At 47.3% G+C, this 21,431-nt stretch overlaps 1 pseudogene; it reads left to right on the top strand.

The window, feature by feature from the left end:
- LOC109942264 (uncharacterized) overlaps positions 1-21,118 on the top strand; it is a 45,055-nt pseudogene extending 23,937 nt beyond the window's left edge.
- Positions 21,119-21,431: the final 313 nt, after the last annotated feature.

Genomic DNA, 21,431 nt, shown 5'->3' with positions numbered 1-21,431 from the left:
TGTTACATATACACTAATGGAAACCTAATCACTTTTAGTTGATCAACATTGCACAGGGTAAACAATTAACTACGTGCATCAATAGCATAACGGAATTTTAAATTAAACTTCCTATTTTCCCATAGCATGAACAGTGATTAGCCTACTTAAAATACAGTAATCATGATTACAGAAAGTAAATAAGATAAAATAAAAAAAATAAAAAAAAACAGAAGGGGGGGGGGCGGTTGAACCGGCCCTAGGGCGGTTGAACCGGCCCTAGGCGGGGCGCGGGCGCGGGCGGCGCAGGGGGGCGGCCGAGCAGGGGGCGGGGCGGCCGAGCCGCTGGGCGCAGGGGCGGCCGAACCGGGGGGCGGGGGGGCGGCGGCTTGGGTGGGGAGGGAGAAAATGAGGGGGGAGAGGGAGAGGGTTAGGGGATAAGGGAAAGAGGGGGGGGCGGCTGGGCCTACTAGGCCCAAGAGGGGGGCGCCAGGGGGCGGCTGGGCCGGCCGGGGTCGGCCCACGGCGCGGGAGAGAGAGAAAAAAAAAGAGAGAGAAAGAGAGAGAGAAAAGAGAAAGAAAAGAGAAAGAAAACATTTTCGAAATCCGATCTTTCTACATGAATGCATTTGCACTTTCAAAGCAATCAAAAGAAATGCAAGGTTCGGCATGGTGCATCAAACAACATAAAGTATTTAGGGTTTTTATACATACGGGAATTCCAAACCGAATCCCGCTAGAACTTTGGAAAAGGTCAAGGTTTAGCGAGGGAAAAAGAAAAGGAAAGGTAACGCCCGAATTTTGGCGAGTAAAGAAAAGAAAAAAAATTCAACTGCAAAATTCGGGGCGTTACAAACCTATCCCCCTTAAAAGAATCTCGCCCTCGAGATTCAGGGCTGGCTAGCAAAGAGCTCCGGGTACTTGGCCATCAGATCATCTTCACGCTCCCAGGTTGCTTCTTCCTCAGAGTGGTGACTCCATCTGACTTTGCACATCCTGACGGTCTTCCTTCGGGTGACTCTATCTGCAACCTCAAGGATCTGAGCTGGCTTCTCAACGTAGGTCAAGTCCTCCTGGACTTCCAGACCTTCCACTGGCAACTGCTCTTCTGGCATACGCAAGCACTTCTTCAACTGAGACACATGAAAGACATCATGCACAGCAGACAAATTCTCTGGCAAACTGAGCTGATAAGCCACTTCTCCTCGTCTTGCAAGAACCTGATACGGACCAATGTAGCGGGGTGCTAGCTTGCCTTTCACTCCGAATCTTCTGACTCCTCTGATCGGTGACACTTTCAGATAGACAAAGTCTCCGACTTCGAAACTCAGCTCTCTTCTTCTTGTGTCTGCATAGCTTCGCTGCCTTGATTGCGCTATCTTCAGATTCTCTCGAACCATCTTGACGTTCTCTTCGGCTTCGAGCAAAATGTCTGGCCCAAACACTTGCTTTTCCCCAGGCTGATCCCATTGCAACGGAGTTCTGCAACTCCTTCCATACAGCGCTTGAAACGGTGACATCTTCAAACTGGCCTGGTAACTGTTGTTATAGGAAAACTCTGCATAAGGCAATCGCTTGTCCCATCCGGACTGATCTTGCAACGCACAGGCTCTCAACATATCTTCAAGAATTTGATTGGTTCTTTCAGTCTGACCATCTGTCTGCGGGTGATAAGCTGAACTGAAATTCAGATGCGTGCCCAAGGCTTCATGCAACTGCTGCCAGAAATGAGAGGTGAACTGCGTTCCTCTGTCTGACACTATCTTCTTTGGCACACCATGAAGACAAACGATCCGAGACATATACAATTCTGCCAATACTGCACTGTTGTAGTTGGTCTTAACAGGTATGAAGTGGGCTGACTTGGTCAAGCGGTCCACTACTACCCAAATGGAATCGTAGCCGGCTCGAGTGCGAGGCAATCCGACTATGAAATCCATACCAATTTCATCCCATTTCCACTGAGGGATCTGCAACGGTTGCAACAATCCAGCTGGTCTCTGGTGTTCTGCTTTAATTCTTCGACAACTATCGCACATAGCCACATGCTCTGCGATTTCTCTTTTCATTCCGTACCACCAGAATTTCTTCTTCAGATCCTGATACATCTTCTCACTGCCAGGGTGAATCGAATAGGCTGTCTCATGAGCTTCCTTAAGAATCAACTCCCGAATAGACTGGACATTGGGAACACACAAGCGGTCTTTGAACCATATCACGCCTTCTGCATCTTCTCGAAAGTCTTTGCCTCTGCCATCTAGAATCAATCGCCGAATCTCACTGATCTTCTCATCATTCTTCTGCGCGTCTTTGATTTCGCGCTCCAAGGTAGGTTCCAATTCAACTGTGACTCCTCGAGAATTGTTCAGAAATCCGAGACTCAACCTGTCAAACTCCTTGGCCAACTCATAAGGCATCGGACGAGCGACCATCAGATTGACTTGACTCTTTCTGCTCAAAGCATCTGCCACTACGTTTGCTTTGCCTGGATGGTAATGAATCTCCAACTCATAGTCTTTGATCAATTCTAACCATCTTCGTTGCCTCATGTTCAATTCTGATTGAGTGAATATGTACTTCAGACTCTTGTGGTCCGTGTAAACATCGCATTTCTGTCCATACAAATAGTGCCTCCATGTCTTCAGTGCGTGAACCACTGCTGCCAACTCTAGATCATGGATTGGGTAATTCTTCTCATGAACCTTCAGCTGTCGGGACGAGTAAGCCACAACTCTTCCCTCTTGCATCAACACACATCCCAAACCTGTGTAACAAGCATCACAATACACCGAGAAGGGCTTGTGCACATCAGGCAAGACTAGGACAGGCGCTGTAGTCAACTTCTCTTTCAGCGCTTCAAAGGCCTCTTGGCATTTCTGGGTCCACTTGAACTCAACCTTGTTGCCTAGTAACGCTGTCATTGGCTTCGCAATCTTCGAAAACCCTTCAATGAATCGCCGATAATATCCGGCCATTCCAATGAAGCTCTTGATTCCTCGAGCATCCGTTGGCGCTTTCCAGTTCAGAATGTCTGCCACTTTCTTCGGATCCACAGCCAATCCTTCTTTGTTGATTATGTGACCCAAGAACAGGACTTCACTGATCCAGAACTCACACTTGCTCAACTTTGCATACAACTGGTGCTCTCGCAATCTCTGCAACACCATCCTCAAATGATCTGCATGCTCTTCTTCACTTTGAGAATAAACCAGAATGTCATCAATGAATACCACCACGAACTTATCAAGATAATCCATGAATACACTATTCATCAAGTTCATGAAGAATGCTGGCGCATTGGTCAAACCAAAAGACATCACTGTGAACTCATATAAACCATACTTGGTAATGAATGCCGTCTTCGGAATGTCCGAAGGTCGGATCCTGAGCTGATGATAACCTGACCTCAGATCGATCTTGGAGAACACACTGGCTCCTCTCAACTGGTCGAACAGATCTTCTATTCTGGGCAAAGGATACTTGTTCTTGATCGTGACTTCATTCAAAGCTCGATAGTCGATACACATCCTCTTAGTACCATCTTTCTTCTCCACGAACAAGACAGAGGCGGCCCAAGGCGAGGTGCTTGGCCGGATGTAACCTTTTTCTGACAGCTCATCAATCTGCTTCTTAAGCTCATCCAACTCTGGTCCAGATATTCTGTAAGCTCTCTTAGAGATGGGGGCGGTTCCAGGAAGAAGCTCTATAGCAAATTCAACTTTCCGCTCTGGTGGCATACCCGGTAAATCCTTTGGAAACACATCTGGGAATTCGGACACAACCTTGATACTCTCAATCGGGTCTGCTTCACTGCTATCGACAGTCATCTGATAACAACTTCCTTTCTTTGGCTCAGGCGGGACTAACTCGGTCACCACTTCCTCTCCTAGTGGGGACACCAACTTGATTGTCCTTTTATCACAACTGATAACTGCCTGATACTTATCTAGCCAATTCATCCCTAGGATGACATCTATTCCCTGAGTACCCATTACTATAAGGTTGGCGGGAAACGCTATCCCCCTTATTTTCACACTTATATTCAAACAAATGCTATCGGCTCGAATTCTACCACCGGCTGAATCAATTTGAATGGGGGTTAACATGGTAGTTATTGGAAGATTATGTGCTTCTACCCATGATGCAGTAATGAAAGAATGTGTTGCTCCAGTATCAAATAACACTTCTGCAATATGGGAGTCGACTGGGAACATACCTACTGTCATGCCGGGGGTCTCCTGAACTGCTTCAGCTTCCAAGTGATTCAATCTTCCATGATTATAGCGCTGCTGAGAGCGATTGCCTGCTCCAGGCTGAGGCACATTCTGCTTTGCTGGGGCATTGGGGCCTGACTGCTGCTGGGCTGCCTTCTTCGGACATTGCATCACCCAATGGCCTTGCTCTCCACAGTGGAAACATGCCCTGTTTCCAACCTGAGCTGGTGCTGCCTGACTGTTCTGCTGATTTGCTGGGGCAGGAAGACGAGGTGTTTGCTGATTCTGCCTCTGAAACTGACCTCCTGACTGATTGCTCTGACGGTTCTGGTACTGATGCTGAGGATACTGCCTTTGGAACTGCTGATACTGCTGACGCTGCTGATGCTGCTGAGGTGGACGCTGGTTCTGCCTGAACTGCTGGGGTTGATTGCCTGAAAAGCGAGGGCGACTGCTGCTTCCAGACTGCGGTCCACTGATCTTGCGCTTACGATCTTCCATCTCCTTGCGCTTCCTTTCTGTCATGATTGCTCTGTCAATCAGGTGCTGGAATGTCGGGAAGGTGTGATTCATCAGCTGATACTGCAGAGGGTCAACCAAGCCTCTCAGGAAACGGTACTGTCGCTTGGCGTCGGTGTTGACATCTTCAGGAGCATAGCGAGACAATTGCAGAAACCTGTCTCGATACTCACTGACAGACGATGACCCTTGCTTAAGGGCCAGGAACTCCTCCTTCTTCACTGTCATCAGACCTGCAGGCACATGGTACTGACGAAAGCTACCTCTGAATTCTTCCCAGGTGATGGTGTCGGGGTTGGCATGGGTGGCGAGGTAAGACTCCCACCATGACTGGGCTGCTCCTCTCAACAGACGGGGACCATACAGAACTTTCTCCCTGTCATCGCACTGAGCGGTATGCAACTCCCGCTCCACAGTGCGCAGCCAATCTTCAGCATCCATGGGGTCAGAAGAATGAGCGAACGTTGGTGGATGACCTCTCATGAATTCAGCACGCTTATCTCTAGGCATCTGAGGCATCTGAGGCTGGGGTGGAGCCTGCTGCTGTTGCTGCTGCTGCTGCTGCTGAATGGCGGCCAGAGTCTGACCGATGGCTTGAACTGCCTGAGTCTGCATCAGAAACATCTGCTCGATGGACATCGGGGGCGGGGGCGGCAGGTGCTGCTGCTGGGGCACCTCATCCTGCGGAGCGGCTCGCTCCTGCTGAGCACGCCTTCCTCCTCTACGCCTGTTCTCTGACATCTGCAGAACGCAACCACACATCAGAACTGATCTGGCAAATCTTGCAGCATAAGGAAAGAGTATAGAATTCTCCAACAGCACTGAACAGATGAGCATCTTCACTGATCTCCAACACAGACCACACAGCTTCTCAGATAAAGAGGAAAGGAGAATAATGGGTTTCCCAACTATATAACTAACTTTATTGACATAGTATGTAAACCAAAATGCAGGGGATACCCACACTCTGGTGACAATCATTACAAAGATCCAAACCAAACATAGTTCATCATGACAAACATAAATGCACAGGATATAGCAAACTACCCTGTCTAACTAAAACTAACTAAGACCGAGACTAACGCTAAGACTGAAGCTTCCATGTATATATTTATTTCGTATTAATTACAAGATCCAACTCTAACGATCTATGGTTCTAGGTTGATCTTGGTCTTGCAGGCGGGATTGCCATAAGACTGGTGTCCACGCTGAGGTGAGCGGTACGGGTGCTGAGTCCCAACGGGAGCGGGGGAACCACCGTCCAGAAAACGACGTTCCGCGCGCTCAGCCCGCAGCAGGGCGATCTCAGCACGAGCCCTACTCAGCTCGTCTAATGCATGGTCCAGCTCCGTGTTTAGCACGGCGGCTAGGTTGACTGTGCTGCTCAACCTAGGATTGCCCTCACCGACAGGTGAGACAATCACGCCTCCTGTGCTGCCAGATGAACGGCGGGGGTAATACTTCAGGTCAAGACCGTCAGCTGCCCCACCGAAAACCGAGCAGTAGTGCGAAAGCGCACGCCGTGCAGCATCTTGCATGGCTGCCTCAGCTGAGTCCCGTTCAGAGATAGAATAGTGCTCTGAACAGGCCTCTGCACCCTGGAGACTGTTCTCCGGGCAGCGCACCAAGCAGGTTGCCTCCCAGCGGTCCGGGTAGACCCCGCGACTATGCTGGTAGACCACACAGCGATACTCGACGGACCAAGTATGCCGGTCAAATGCCCGACGTAGCAGGGTGTCGAGCGCATCATGGAAGTGACACCCGCGAGCAGCGTCGCGGGTGATGGGTCGAGCAACCCATCCTTCCGGCTCAGGATTAGCAGAGAAGTCGGTGTCGTGGCTCGAGCTGTCGTCGCCTCCTCCGTTGTCTGGGTCTCCTCCAGCAGCTACTCCAGAAGCTGGGGCGCCCAGTGGTGGTGCAGGGGGCGGCTCCAGAGAAAGCACAGGGGAGCAGCTCCTCACAGACTCTATCTCCTGGTGGAGCGAGAGGGAAGAGCTCCGCTGCTCCTGTCGTCGACGTTCCTGCTCCTCACGCAGGCGGTGGTGTAGTCTCTCCAAGTGGCTGGACTGTCCGGCCACGGGACGGCGAAGCGGACGCTCAGCAAGGCGGGAGGGTAAGAAGGGGATGACTGACTTTCGTGCAGTGTGTCTAAGTCGAGCCATCTACAAAAGACATCGCAAGCAAAAGGGTGAGAACAGAATTAATATGACCAGCAAGTAATGAATCATAAGTAAATGAAGGATTGGAATAAAACATGATTTTCAGCAAGGTATAGTATATAGTAGAACATAGGTTTGGTCAGTAGGACCAACTTTTGAAGGGATATCAAAGTCAAGGAAGAGACAGAGGTCTATAGTCCTTAGAACGACCATTCTACTCTAGGTTAGCGGTCCTACAGTCAGCACGGCTTTGATACCACTTATGTCACACCCGGTTTTAAAAAGGCAAACCGAATGCGAACCATGTACGTGCCAGGATCAGTTATTCACGTACACAGCAGTTACATAATATGGACATCATCACACAGTGCTCAAAATAGTATTAATAAGGGGAAATAATCGATTACATCATACGTCTGAGACGTCCATATAGTTCTTACAATAAATCAAAGTGCGGAAAAGAAACGTAGATAACGCGGCCTTCACAGGCAGCCGACTGGGGGTTGCCGCTAACCCACACCTAGAACTCGTCGTAATCTTGGAACTCCTGGAAGTCTCCTTCCACAGCTTCATCTTCGCCTGAGCAGTGGTTGCAATGCTGACAACCTGGGGGGGGGTTTGGTGTGTAGAGCAAGGGTGAGTACACATCAACATACTCAGCAAGTATCCTGTTTGGCTGTAGTGGACTAGCTTTATGTGGGGATAAGTCAAGCAGTTGCTTTTAGTTGGTCAGGTTATTACTTACTAGTAGAAAGCCAAGTTTTAGCATTAACCCAAGTTATTAACCCAATGTATCCTTTCCAAACGGAAAGAATACCACTTACCAGCACCATAACCATAACCAGAACCATCAATCTCATAACCACCTGTACCACAATGTCTCTGATCAAGTACCACTAATCATTGGAGCTCCCTTGGCCGCTCATAACCGCGAGCACGGCTGATATATCAGTTTCATAACACTCTGCAGAGGTTGTGCACTTTACCCACAAGCCGTGATTCCCATTCTGCCCGGAGATCATGACTCTCCATTGATCACTACCAAGGTGATCCAGCAGGGCATCACTACGAAGCCTTTACAAAGATTCCCCGGGGCTGTAGCCACCCGTTAGGTTTCCTAAATGCACCGCACTCCTCCCCAAGGGGCGAACCCAAACTTGGCAGAGCGAGCCGCATACACCGAGCCCCATTGACGGCACGACGGCTAAGTGAACTACACCCCGGATCCTCTAATTATTCAGCTAAGGGCACCCCATTCCACCCTCATGGTTGCACTGTTTTCCCGGGCGGTCATCCATAGAACAGGTCCTTACGGAGAGGCACTCGAGAAACCGCTCGAGTCCCCTTGAAAACCACAAGTATATCATAAAGAAGAACGGGAAAACAGCGTATCATAGATAATCACATCATGTTCATTGATTAGAGTTGAGCAATAGCATCAGACTAAGTAGTAATAATCCGACCCAAATAGGTAAACAAGGACATGGATAACAAAAGCTAGTCAATCCTTAGGTATAAATGTGTAATGCGGGGGGGTGAATTAAAGAATGAATAGGACATAGATAGGTCAAAGGACACTTGCCTCCACCAAACGACTGCTGCTCAGGGGCTTCTCCTGCGAATTCCTCGGGCTCTTCGACCGGATCGTTCTCTATGCGAGCGCAAACATACATACATACATCCACATATTTAATACAAAAGAACAGTACACCATACAAGATAACAAATAAAGCGAATATGCATCAAGTATGACATTCGATAACGCATTTGTTATGGTTAGAAAGAAACGGGAAAGGTCTCGCAGGGGGTTAAATCTTATGCGCTAACGATCAATTACCATTGGTTTTTAACAAAATAATTCTGTTACATATACACTAATGGAAACCTAATCACTTTTAGTTGATCAACATTGCACAGGGTAAACAATTAACTACGTGCATCAATAGCATAACGGAATTTTAAATTAAACTTCCTATTTTCCCATAGCATGAACAGTGATTAGCCTACTTAAAATACAGTAATCATGATTACAGAAAGTAAATAAGATAAAATAAAAAAAATAAAAAAAAACAGAAGGGGGGGGGGGCGGTTGAACCGGCCCTAGGGCGGTTGAACCGGCCCTAGGCGGGGCGCGGGCGCGGGCGGCGCAGGGGGGCGGCCGAGCAGGGGGCGGGGCGGCCGAGCCGCTGGGCGCAGGGGCGGCCGAACCGGGGGGGCGGGGGGGGCGGCGGCTTGGGTGGGGAGGGAGAAAATGAGGGGGGAGAGGGAGAGGGTTAGGGGATAAGGGAAAGAGGGGGGGGCGGCTGGGCCTACTAGGCCCAAGAGGGGGGCGCCAGGGGGCGGCTGGGCCGGCCGGGGTCGGCCCACGGCGCGGGAGAGAGAGAAAAAAAAAAGAGAGAGAAAGAGAGAGAGAAAAGAGAAAGAAAAGAGAAAGAAAACATTTTCGAAATCCGATCTTTCTACATGAATGCATTTGCACTTTCAAAGCAATCAAAAGAAATGCAAGGTTCGGCATGGTGCATCAAACAACATAAAGTATTTAGGGTTTTTATACATACGGGAATTCCAAACCGAATCCCGCTAGAACTTTGGAAAAGGTCAAGGTTTAGCGAGGGAAAAAGAAAAGGAAAGGTAACGCCCGAATTTTGGCGAGTAAAGAAAAGAAAAAAAATTCAACTGCAAAATTCGGGGCGTTACAAAAAGAAACAAAATGTCACAAAAGTAGAAAAGAAAAAGGGAAGAATTAGAAAAAGAAAAGAAAAAGGAATTTCCTCTCCCCTCTCGCGGCTGGGCCGACTTCCAGCCCAACTCGCGCGCACCCGCCTCCCTCCCCTCTCTTTCCGGCCCAGGCGGCCCACACCGCGCGCCACTTCCGCCCGCTGACAGCCCGACCCCACCCGTCAGCGCCCCGCCCCTCTCTCTCTCGCGCGGCCCTCTCTCACTGGCAGCCCGACCCCACCTGTCAGCTCCTTCTCCCTCGCCCATCCCTCCCCGGCGCGATCGCCGCCGAGCACCCCTCGCCTCGTCGCCTCGCCATTAATGCTCGCCAGCCCCTCCGCGACAACCCCGCCACTGTGCCCGAGCCGTCCCCTCATCCTCAGCCTGCCCGAGCCGTCTCGTCGCCGTTTGCTCCATGCCCGCCATCATGGAAGCTCGTCGGAGCTCGCCGTCCCCTCCATCCCTCTCCCCCTCCCGGGCGCCTATAAAAGGGACAGCCGAGCCCGAGCACTCCACAGCAGCCCCGGCCTCCTCCTCCACACCTCCCCGAGCTCAATCGAGCTAGCAGCGCTGCCGTGCTTCCCTCCACCGCTCCGGTAAGCTTCCCTCTCCCTCCCTGGCGACCTTCCATTCAATCAAATAGTGCCAAGAGTTCCGCCACACTTCCACGTTCACGACACGCCACCTTCCCCACTCTATCTCGGCCGGAAAACTCACCGGCGGCTTCGCCGTCGCGGAAGCCCGCCACCGTGCCGCGGACCGGCCGCCCTAGGCCCCCGCAGGCGAAATTAGCCCCGCCCCTGTGATCCTCATCTACCACTCATGCTCCGCCACCGCCTCCCCGTCGCAAAACCGGACCGACGGCGGAGAACCGCCGCGGATCCTCACCGCCGGTCGGCCCCGGTCGAGCCCCTTCCCCCCTCCGTTGTCGCCAACGCCGTCAGCCCCCTCCTCTCTCGCTGGCTGGTGGGCCCGCGCCTCCACGCCGTCCCCTGCCGTCTCCCCCACACAGCTGGGCCAGCTGGGCCGCCAGCCTCGCCCGCGCGAGCGCCCGCGCCCATGTGGGCCAAAAATCCCCCCCCCGGCCCACAAGGAAAGGAAATCCTTTTTCTCTTTCTTTTCCCATTTCTTTTTCCCATTTTCCCATATATACTTATATGCTGATATTTTATGCACCCAAAATAGTTTAAATAAATTATTAGGGCACAAAAATAATAAAGTATAACAATTTGCACACTCCACAAAAGTCACCATGTTTGATGTATTGTTTTTGGCTATGTTTTAATTAGTGGAAGAGGGATCCGATCCTCCGGAACTCTTAGCTCCGGAAGAAGGGCAGGAACCCGACCCCTCCGAGATTAACCTTTTGTGCCAGGAAAGCTTCGACGAAGGCAAGTCCATCCTTCCCTTGATGCATTATTTACCTATTTCTCTCTACCACTGCCTATGCCTGGATTATGGGATGGGAATCGAATTGCATGGTAAGCATGAGAGAGCCCGCATTAACTATTATTTCGATTAAAGATATGGGACAAGTAAAAAGGGGTATAAGTGAAATGTTTTCCAAAAAGAGTGCGATGATGGGTACTCACCCTCATCACCTAGTGAAGTGGGATGATCAGGGACTCCCTGGTTTAGGGGAGGGCCTAAGGTGTTGGCTCAGCTGGTTTAGGCGTGAGCAGAAGGATCGTCCTCTCATATAAGGACCGGTTTGTCATCTTTCATTACCTGTACTCCCAAAAAGTACAACCACTCGAGGTTGTGTGGGCAGCCACTCAATCTGAACTCGTACGGTCCCACCCCAGGGTTATGAAGGCTGGGGTAGCACCAGGAGGATAAGGAAGGGGAATGTTTTGTCCGGTTTGGACATGGTGGTGGCCTGACTCCTTCCGGTATAACCATTAAGGTTCGGACGTACAAGGAAGGAAAGAGTTTCGGATTCGGGTCTCATTGGCCATGAGATCGCAGAGCCGGACTAGTGGGTAAAGTGTACCCCTCTGCGCAGAGTCTAAACCTATTCGAATAGTCCGTGTCCACTGGTATGGACGAGTCTGGTATGGTATGACAATTAGTGTTTTCTACTACAACTGGGAACAGGGAAATGTGTGTGTATGTTCTGGAAAGAAAGTAGTACCACGGGAGCGGGAAGCCCAGTGGTAGTCAAGCAAGTGTTACTTCTATTGTTTTGGGAAAACCCTAACTATTGAGTACTGCCTTTCTCTGAAAAAGTATGAGTGACTTCAACTCCACCACAATAAGCATGTACAATATATGTCACTTTCTCTTTACGGGAGCCGGGTGGGCTTGCGGAATACCTAGTGTATTCACCCAGATTTATTTATGTTTTTCAGCAGCTGAAGACTTCTTTTCTGCTATGCTTGATTGATGGGGTTGTGTCTTCACCCAGTTCTGCCTGTGGCCTGGGCTATTTTATCTTCCACTGCGCTTTATTTTGTTTCGGCTCACTTTCGAGCTTGTATCCCCGGTATTGTAATAACATTATTCAGACTCTGTAACTATTTGAAGTAATGAATGTGATTACTAGCCTCCTGGGACTAGTAATTGTATCACATTTGAGTCCCAAAGGATCGGGACGCTTCATTCGCACCATGCCTTCTCCAAAATAGTTGTAATTCCCCTCGCTCCAGAAAAGCACAGACGTCCCTGCGGTCACTCAATATCTCTTCAAAAGCTTCGGCTTCACCGCTGATCCACTCGATTACGCCCTCAGGATCGCCCCTTATGAAATTGTCTTCGCTCGAGTACGCGCCCACGTTGGCGAAGCTAGTTTTTATCTTTTTAACGCATTCTACAGATTTTTCAAAACATCTTTCTTTTGATGAGCGAAGCTCTGCAACTGTTTTTTCAAAATAATTTTTCTAGTACTCACTGGCATCTCGGTCAGCTTCGGCAACAGCGCATTTTAATTTGGCTTCAGTCAGTTGTTTTTAAAGGTTTTCAATCTCGTTCCTTTGGATTTTAGATTGAGCCTTGAAGTTAGCTTCATCCACCTTTACTTTGTCCACCAATGTAAGTATAATTTTGTCTTTTTCCAAGGCTTCGTTTCTCAGCTTGATAACCTCTGTTCGAAAATTGTTGAGAGCAATAATGCAGCTCTCATCTGCAGCATTCTTTTGTGCCCTTAAGACGTTGCTAAGTATTAAGCCCTATACAAAAGAATGAATGGATTAACATAAGAACAAAAGACTAATTCAAAATTCATAAACTTCAAAATTCACAATTTTTGTACCTTCAGACTATTGTATGCAAGGCTATCCGCAAGATCGTCCTTCGTCATGGCACAGAGGCCAGCTTCAAGCTTCGGAAACCCCATACTTCTGGCCATTTCCCGGCAGACGGATAATTCTTTGCTGTTTGGGAGGCAATACAAGAAATCATCTTCATCTGTACCATTAAACACTAAGGCCCCTTTCGAGTACTTTAGTTCTCGGGCATAGTGTTTAGCTTCAAAAATTTCTTCTTCAGATAATCTTTTTCCCGAAGCATGTCGAATAATATAATCAAGGTCTTCGGAAGGTGCTTTGGGAGTAGGAGCTGCAGCTTTTTCAGGCAAAATCTGTTCTATAGCTTCTTCCTCCTGTGCCTTTTCTCCAGTTTCCAAGGGTTTCTCCTTGGCAGGCTCTGAAGGCCCAGCTTCGACGCTAGCCTGGCTCATTGTAGCTTCGGCTTTGGTCGGTTTTGTTTCGGTTTCAATTTGCACTTTCGAAGCCTTGGCAATTTTCCCTAGAGTAGAGCTTGAAGCCTTTATCGTCTCCAGCACATCTAGTACATTGGCCATCCTTTTTCTCTTGGGAGTCACCACAAGACCTTTTTTGTGCCTTCAGCATTGTCACTTCTACCGAAAGGCTTAAAACTTCTAATGTTTTTGTTCCCTCGATTCTTGATTCCTCAGCTTTATTAGTTTTTGGCTCAGTTAACTTGGCTGAAGTTGCCTTCGGCAAGGTGGCCGGTTCCTCAACTTTCTGTGAAGGAATTGGTTCCTTTGGAATAGCAGCTGAAGAAGTTTCCCTGCCAAACTCAGGCACTATGGCCGATACAATGTAGCGCGGTCGGTGGGTAAGGACCTTCAACTTTTTCCTCTTCGGCGTAGGCTCGCTTAGAGCAGCCGAAGCAGCAACCTTTCCAGAAGTTGCACCCTTTCTTTTCTGCCCCCGTGGCGGGTAGCGATAGTCAGGGTACACAAATCCAATAGCATCAAAAACCCTATTTAATCTTTTCTTTTTTCGGCTCCCAAAGACCGCAGATAGTGCATTATCTTTAGACTTGGAGTATGCTCCAAGTAGCTCATCACTAGTATTTTCAACACACTTCAGCCAGTCATCATCTGGTTCAATAAACTGGTCTCCAAACCTGAAGGTATATTTCAATCGAACCAGACCACCTTCGCTAGGGTTAGTGATGGATTCTTTTGGCATTTCCCAGTTGTCTATCAGTGGTCGTATCCTGTAGGCTACATGTTCTTTAACTATGTCTCTTGTCCCAATAAAAGAGCAAACTGTGCTGAAGGCCCTTTGGCATGCTTCGGCTGCCTCATCAATTTCTACTTTCGGCTTTCGGAGGCCGAAGCGAGACCAAATGGGTCGCATGATGATTTCTTTAATATCTTCTCTTGCCTTCAAATCATTTTTCATGTAAAACCACTCTTCCATCCAGGCCACGGGCCACCTCTTCTGAAACGTTGGCACCGGGTAGCTGGCGCCAGAACGAGCAATGAAGCTTTAGCACCCAAAATTGTTATGATATTGTTCTTTACCCTAGGGCTTCGTCTCGTACGTAAGTTCGTGCATGCTGCAAAAACATTTTACACTTGGCTCTAGACCTTGACTCCTCACAGCCCAGACGAAGATCCCCATTCTATAAACTGCTTTAGGAGTGATCTGATGAAGAAAAATCTGGTACGTCTTCAAAACTTCAACCACAAATCTGCTCAACGGGAACCGAAGTCCAGCTTTGAAGAAGCTTCGAAAGATCACAACTTCGTTTTCTTCGGGAGCAGGAATGACTCTGTCTGCATCAGCCCTCACAATAGACATATCTCGAAAATACCTTCCTCTCATATTATCAAGATGACTCTGTTTGATAGTTGATTTCCCGAAGACTGCATGACTTGGTTGCCAGGGCCGATCTTCAGAGTCTTCGCCCCCACTCTCCACATCATAGTTGTCACTATCATCAGTATCTTCAGACAAGCCTTCTAGAATTTCTTTAGTAATCTTCTTTGTATTCGTTTTCGTTATTGACTCAACAAATCTAGCAGTCTTCTCCTCAAGAAGCTTCTCCTCTTCGGCTAGCTTCGTCTCAGCAACTGTCTTCTTGTCTTGAGACATCTTATCTTCGGAAATGACGAAAATGTGTCCTTCATACCGAAGCTAAAAAGCTTGAGAGCTATCAAGCGCAAGTAAGCACAAGTTAACAAATTGAGAAAATAAGGCAAATGGCACAAGCAGTGTATCAAATGCAAGCAGTGTGAGATCCTATTTATACGCCCAGCACGCTCCAAGCTGGAGGGCCCCGTCTGTCATTGACTGTTGCTATTCTAGCAAAGGGAAGGTGTTTTTTCGGACCTTCGGCTTAGGGCCTTCGTCCATATCGCAATCTGAATTTGTTATTCTAAACAAATTAATATTGCGAGGGGCTACTGTTGGGGGCCTTCGTTCTCCGAAGGTCCTCAAAAATGTGATTTAACAATATTTTCCGAGTGTGATATATAAACAGGTACCTTCGGACTTGGGTCAAAAGCATATATAGTACGGAAAGCATGACCGGGACGAAGGTCGAGTCAATCCCGAAGCTATGTGCAAGAAAGCTTTGGCTAAATGGCGAAAAAAGGAACCGACTTAAATAGGGAAAAGGCTATCTAGTCCTCATAGAATTGTACATGAGTTAATAATAAATGTAAAGGGCATGAATGTAATTTCTCACAGGCTGCATCATGTGCCTATAAATAGATGAACAGTACCCCCGTACTGTTCACGCTGATTTGGCATTTGCTTTTGCGTCACGCTCGTACCTTTGTTTTCTGTCAAGCTGAAGGCACCAAATGTTATTCAATATTGTCCTTATGTTAACTTACAATTATGTACTGAGAAATATATATGATAATGTTATTATTTACATTGTTTCTTATGCTTTACATGCTCCATTCGTTGCTAATATTAATACATATATGTATGATGAGATGATGAAGGTATGTCCTTCATGACCTTCGTCCGAAGATCATTATATCCTTGGGGAAATAATGCTTAGAAGTACGAAGGGCATTAACAAATAACTTGTTTTGGTGTTGTCTTGTTCTCAATTTATAGCATTTGAGAGCAAGTCCCCAACAGTCGGTGTTGTGGCTCGAGCTGCTGTCGTCGTCGCCTCCGTCGTCGGGGTCTCCTCTAGTAGCTACTCTAGAGGTCGGGACGCCCAATGGTGGTGAAGGGGGTGCCTCCAGCGGGGGCACAGGAGAGCAGCGCCTCGTAGACTCTACCTTCTGCTGAGGCGAGGAAGAAGAGCCATGCTGCTCCAGCTCGTGTCGTCGACACTCCTGCTCCTCGTGCAGGCGGTGGTGCAACCTCTCTAAATGGCTAGACTAGCCAGTCACCAGGCGACAAAGCGGACACTCCGCGAGACAAGATGGCAAGAAAGAAATGACTGACTTCCATGTTGTGTGTCTAAGACGAGTCATCTACAAAAGACATCGTAAGCAAAAGAGTAAGAACAGAACTAATACGACCAACAAGTAGACTATAAAAAATTAGGAAATAGAATAAAACAAAATTTTCAACAAGGCATAATATATATAATAGAACATAGAATTGGTTGAAATGACCAACTTTTGAAGTGGCGCCAAGGTCAAGGTGAGAATAGGGGTCTATAATCCTTAGAACAACCATTCTACTCTAGGTTAGTGGTCCTACAGTCAGCACGGCTTTGATACCACTTATGTCACACCCAGTTTTAGAAGGTAAACCGAATGTGAAGCATGTACGTGCCAGGATCAGCAATTCACGTACATAGCAATTACATAACCGGACATCATCACACAATGCTCAAATAATAATAATAATAATAATAATAATAATAATATAAAAGAGGGTAATAGTATGATTACATCATGATGTCTGAGACATCCACATAGTCATTAACATAGATCAAAGTGCGAAAACAAAACGTAGCTAAACACGACCTTCACAGGCAGCCGACTGGGGGTTTGCCGCTAACCCACGCCTAGAACTCCTCATACTCTTGGAACTCCTGGAAATCCTCCACCACGACTTCATCTTCTCCTGAGCAGTGGTTGCAATGTGGACAACCTGGGGATTGGTGTGTAAAGCAATGGTGAGTACACATCAACATACTCAACAATTGTCCCGTTTGACTGTAGTGGACTAGCTTTATGTGTGGTTAAGATCAAACAATTGCTTTTAGTTGGTTAGGTAATTATTACTAGTAGAGAGCCAGGTTTTAGCATTAACCCAAGTTGTTAACCCAAAAGTACTCTTTCCAAACGGAAAGAATACTAGAAACCATAATCATAATCATAATCATAATCACCATAGAAACCAGCATTATCCTCATCATCATCCTTGAACAAAGTATCTCTGATCAATGTGTCTCTAATCAATGGAGCTCCCAAGATCGCTCATAACCGTGAGCACGGCTGATATATCAATTTCATAAGACCAGCAGGAATATGGTAATTCCTGAAGTGAGTGGAGAATTTTGCCCCAGGTAATGGTGTTTGCAGCAGCGTGAGCAGCGCAGTATGCATCCCACCAATCCGCAGCGGGGCCAGTAAGGCAACCCGATGCATATAGCACTTTCTCCCTGTCAGTGCACTGAGCTATATTGAGCATCTTGTCCATGGACTTTAACCATTCATCAGCTTGTAGTGGATCCGAGGAATTAGAGAATGTAGGTGGCTTATGACTCATAACTCTTGGTGCTTATCCCTGGGCGGAGCTGGTGGTGGTGGAGGTGGTAGTTGCTGTCGTTCCTGCCGCTCTTGGCGCATTTCCTGATGTTCTTGCCGCATTTCCTGTCGTTCTTGGTGGATTTGTGCTTGCATTTCTGTCATCGTGTTAGTCATTTATTGTAATAATCACATTTGAGCAGCAGTCACGTCATCAACAGGCGAGGAATTCGGAGGAGGATTCATTTCTGGTTCCGGATTAGCTACAGCCCTTCTTCGACGAATTCGTGCGGGTAGATAAACACCTCCCCTCCTGGTATTAACCATTTGAGTTAGAGACGTATGGTAAGATAGTTTTGCAAGGGGGAATAATTTAGTAGGTAGAATAGATAGCCTAATAGCTGGTCATAAACTGAAGGATCTTAGGCAGAGCTTTGATCTGTTATTTTGTGTCTCGGGACGACCATGCTTTTAAGATGAATTTTCAAGGATAAGATAGAATTTGTTAAGATGAGATGAATCTGATACTAGATACATTTTATTGGGGAATAATATAGGTTGTTTACTTATTTTATAAACATTTTTTATGCCTAGATGTATATGCAGATGCAATTATGGACATTACTCCACAACTCATCACACTCGATCAAAGAACCAAATCAAATAGTTATCATAAGAACAAGCATCCAAGCGTATAGATATCTACAAAAATAGTTTTGTTTTTGTTCTTAAGATTAGGTCTCCTATTCCTAAAGGTCACTTTAGGTACATGATTTCAAAGTGTGAAATCCACTTTTGTCTTTGGAAGAGAAAAGGTAAGAATAATCAGAGTAAAGCAACAATAGATGAGAAAAGATTAAGAAAAAATTAGAATGAATCAGAGTAGCAAGGTAAGTAGGTAAGGGTTATCCAGTTCTATCTAGGTTTCATCCTACAATCAACATTCCTCTGATACCACTTCTCTCACACCCGGATTTTAGGGGGTACCAAAACCCAGGCACGAACTTCACCAAGTGTGCTGGGATCAAGTCTCACATATATGATGACTCATGGTACAGAAACGAATGTCACATCTTTAATATATAACAAAGTTCTATACAAAATAGTTAAATAATTACATCATACGAAGACAACGATCCAGCAACCATAGTTGACTGGGAGACGATGACCTGGACCACTCACGAACTCATCACAGCATCCTTCATGTGCCTCATCCTGTGGTACCTGTCCTTGACCTGGGGGATGTGAGTACAACAAGGGTGAGCTCACATACGTTCATCGCTCAACAAGTTGTGGGAAATAATGTGTATGAACTCACCAAAGGTGGGAGCTCATGTGAAGTGTAAGGCTTACCAAAGGAGATGGTTAAAGCTGAGCATTGCTTTTAGAGTTGGTCAAAAATTTATTAGCAGTTACTAGGTAAAAGTAGATACCAACCCAATTACATAAGAGATCACAATTGATAATAACACCCACAATGCAATGCAATAACAAATTGAGTTTAATTCCATAAGTTAATCATGTGAGTGTTCGAGCCGCTCATGACCGTGTGCACGGCTGATATACCAGTTTTACACTCTGTAAAGGTTGCACATATTTACCCACAAGTCGCGTTACCCATTTTCCACATGGTTGATCGGACCCCATACACCTCTACCGAGGTAGCTAAGCAGGGTAGCACTACGAGGACTTTTCAAAGTTCCACTAGTTCGAGAATACCCACTACTGTTTCAGGATGAAGGAAGCATAGGAATCCCTCGTCCAAATTGCCATTGCAGCAGTTCGACCCAAGAACCTCCCTATACTCTAGCAGCGACGCCTCCCCGCTTGCCCCTTTTGGGTAAGGTAATCTATCCCTAGTGAACGGGAAATGGCCTCAACATTTTCTATAATCGATTTTGGTGTTTGACGACCATCACAAACCTTATGGACTAACTAGTTTGCCTAGTTGATCTTTTCACAGGTGCATAAAGTTCATATACACATACAAAGAAAAAGACCTTGGGGCAATTCTACATGTTTGGAGCAAAACAGACTTGCTGCAACCTGTGGCGCATCGGACTGTCTGGTGTGCACCAGACAGTGTCCCGTGCCCAGGCTGGAGCACTCCACGAACTAGCTGCTCTCGGGAATTCTCAGCGCTCGTCCACTAAATTTCATCGGACTGTTTGGTGTGCACCGGACTGTCCGGTGAGACCACGAGTAATGGTCAGCTTCGCCCAATGGTCAACTGCGCCACAATCTGAAGCGACAAAAGTCAAAAGACAGACTACGATGGCAGATTGCTCCGGACTGTCCGGTGCACCAAAAGGACAGACGACTTCAACAATCAATAGCTCCAAACCCCAACAGTCGGCTGACATGGCACTCACCGGACAGTGAACAGTGCAGTGTCCGGCGCACCACCAGACTGTCCGATGTGCCCATCGACAAAGAACTCAGCCAACAGTTAGAATAGTGGATGGGGCTATAAATAGCCTCCAACCACCACCATTCAAGCCATCCAAGCTTCCCACTCTCTACATTCAATACAAGAGCAAAGAATACACTCCAAAGACATAATCAAAGCCTCCAATCCTCTCCATGTGCCAAAATCAAGTCAAGTGATCCAAAGTGTTTAGTGACTTGAGAGAGGGTGATTTGTGTTTCAATTGTTGCTCTTGCTGCTTGGTTGCTTTCTTCATCTCTCTCTAAACTCTAAGTGTTTTGTAAAGTTTGCAAGAGACACCTAATTGTGTGGTGATCCTTGCAGGGTCTTAGTGACCTGTGAGATTGAGAAGAAGCACTCAACCGGTCTAAGTGACCGACTGAGAGACGCAAAGGGTTGAAATAGACCCGACCTTTGTGGCCTCCTCAACGTGGAGTAGGTTCTTTGGAACCGAACCTCGAGAAACAAATCGTCGTGTCTATTTGTGTTGATCTTCACCATTCAATTTGTTTCTTCCCTCTCCCCTCTCTCTAAAGTTCTCTTGCTCACAATCTTTTGAGTTGGCTCCCAAAGTTATCTGCATTAATTGAGCAACTCATAGCAATAAGAACTATCTTCCGCATTCCGAATTCACTATTATTTTGGTGTTTGATGACCATCACAAACCTTATGGACTAACTAGTTTGCCTAGTTGATATTATCACAGGTGCATAAAGTTCATATACACATACAAATAAAAAGACCTTGGGGCAATTCTACAAGTTTGAAGCAAAATAGACTTGTTGCAGCATGTCGCACACCGGACTGTCCGGTGCCCAAGCTAGAGCACTCCGCGAACTGGCCACTCTGGGGAATTCTCAGCGCTCGTCCACTAAAATTCATCGGACTATCCGGTGTGCACCGGACTGTCTGGTGAGACCACGAGCAACGGTCATCTTCGCCCAACGGTCGACTGCGCCGCAGTCTAAAGCATCAGAAGTCAGAAGACAGTCTACGATGTCAGATCGCACTGGACTATCCGGTGTGCCACCGGGCTGTCCGGTGCACCAAAAGGACAGACGACTTCAACGGTCAACAACTCCAAACCCTAACGATCGGCTGACGTGGCACTCACCGGACAGCGAACAATGCAGTGTCCGGTGTGCCCATCGACAGAGAACTCACCCAACGGCTAGAATAGTGGATGTGGCTATAAATACCCTCCAACCACCACCATTCAAGCCATCCAAGCTTTCCACTCGGTACATTTAATACAAGAGCAACCAATACACTCCAAAGACACACTCAAAGCCTCCAATCCTCTCCAAGTGCCAAAATCAAGTCAAGTGATCTAAAGTGTTTAGTGACTTGAGAGAGGGTGATTTGTGTTTCAATTGTTGCTCTTGCTGCTTGGTTGCTTTCTTCATCTCTCTCTCTAAACTCTCTAAGTGTTTTGTAAAGTTTGCAAGAGACACCTAATTGTGTGGTGATCCTTGCGGGGTCTTAGTGACCCA

Source organism: Zea mays, chromosome 9 (genome assembly GCF_902167145.1).
Source record: "Zea mays cultivar B73 chromosome 9, Zm-B73-REFERENCE-NAM-5.0, whole genome shotgun sequence".
Lineage (NCBI taxonomy): Eukaryota > Viridiplantae > Streptophyta > Magnoliopsida > Poales > Poaceae > Zea > Zea mays.
Note: the sequence above shows the minus strand (reverse complement) of the source record. Positions and strands in the feature narration are given on the sequence as shown.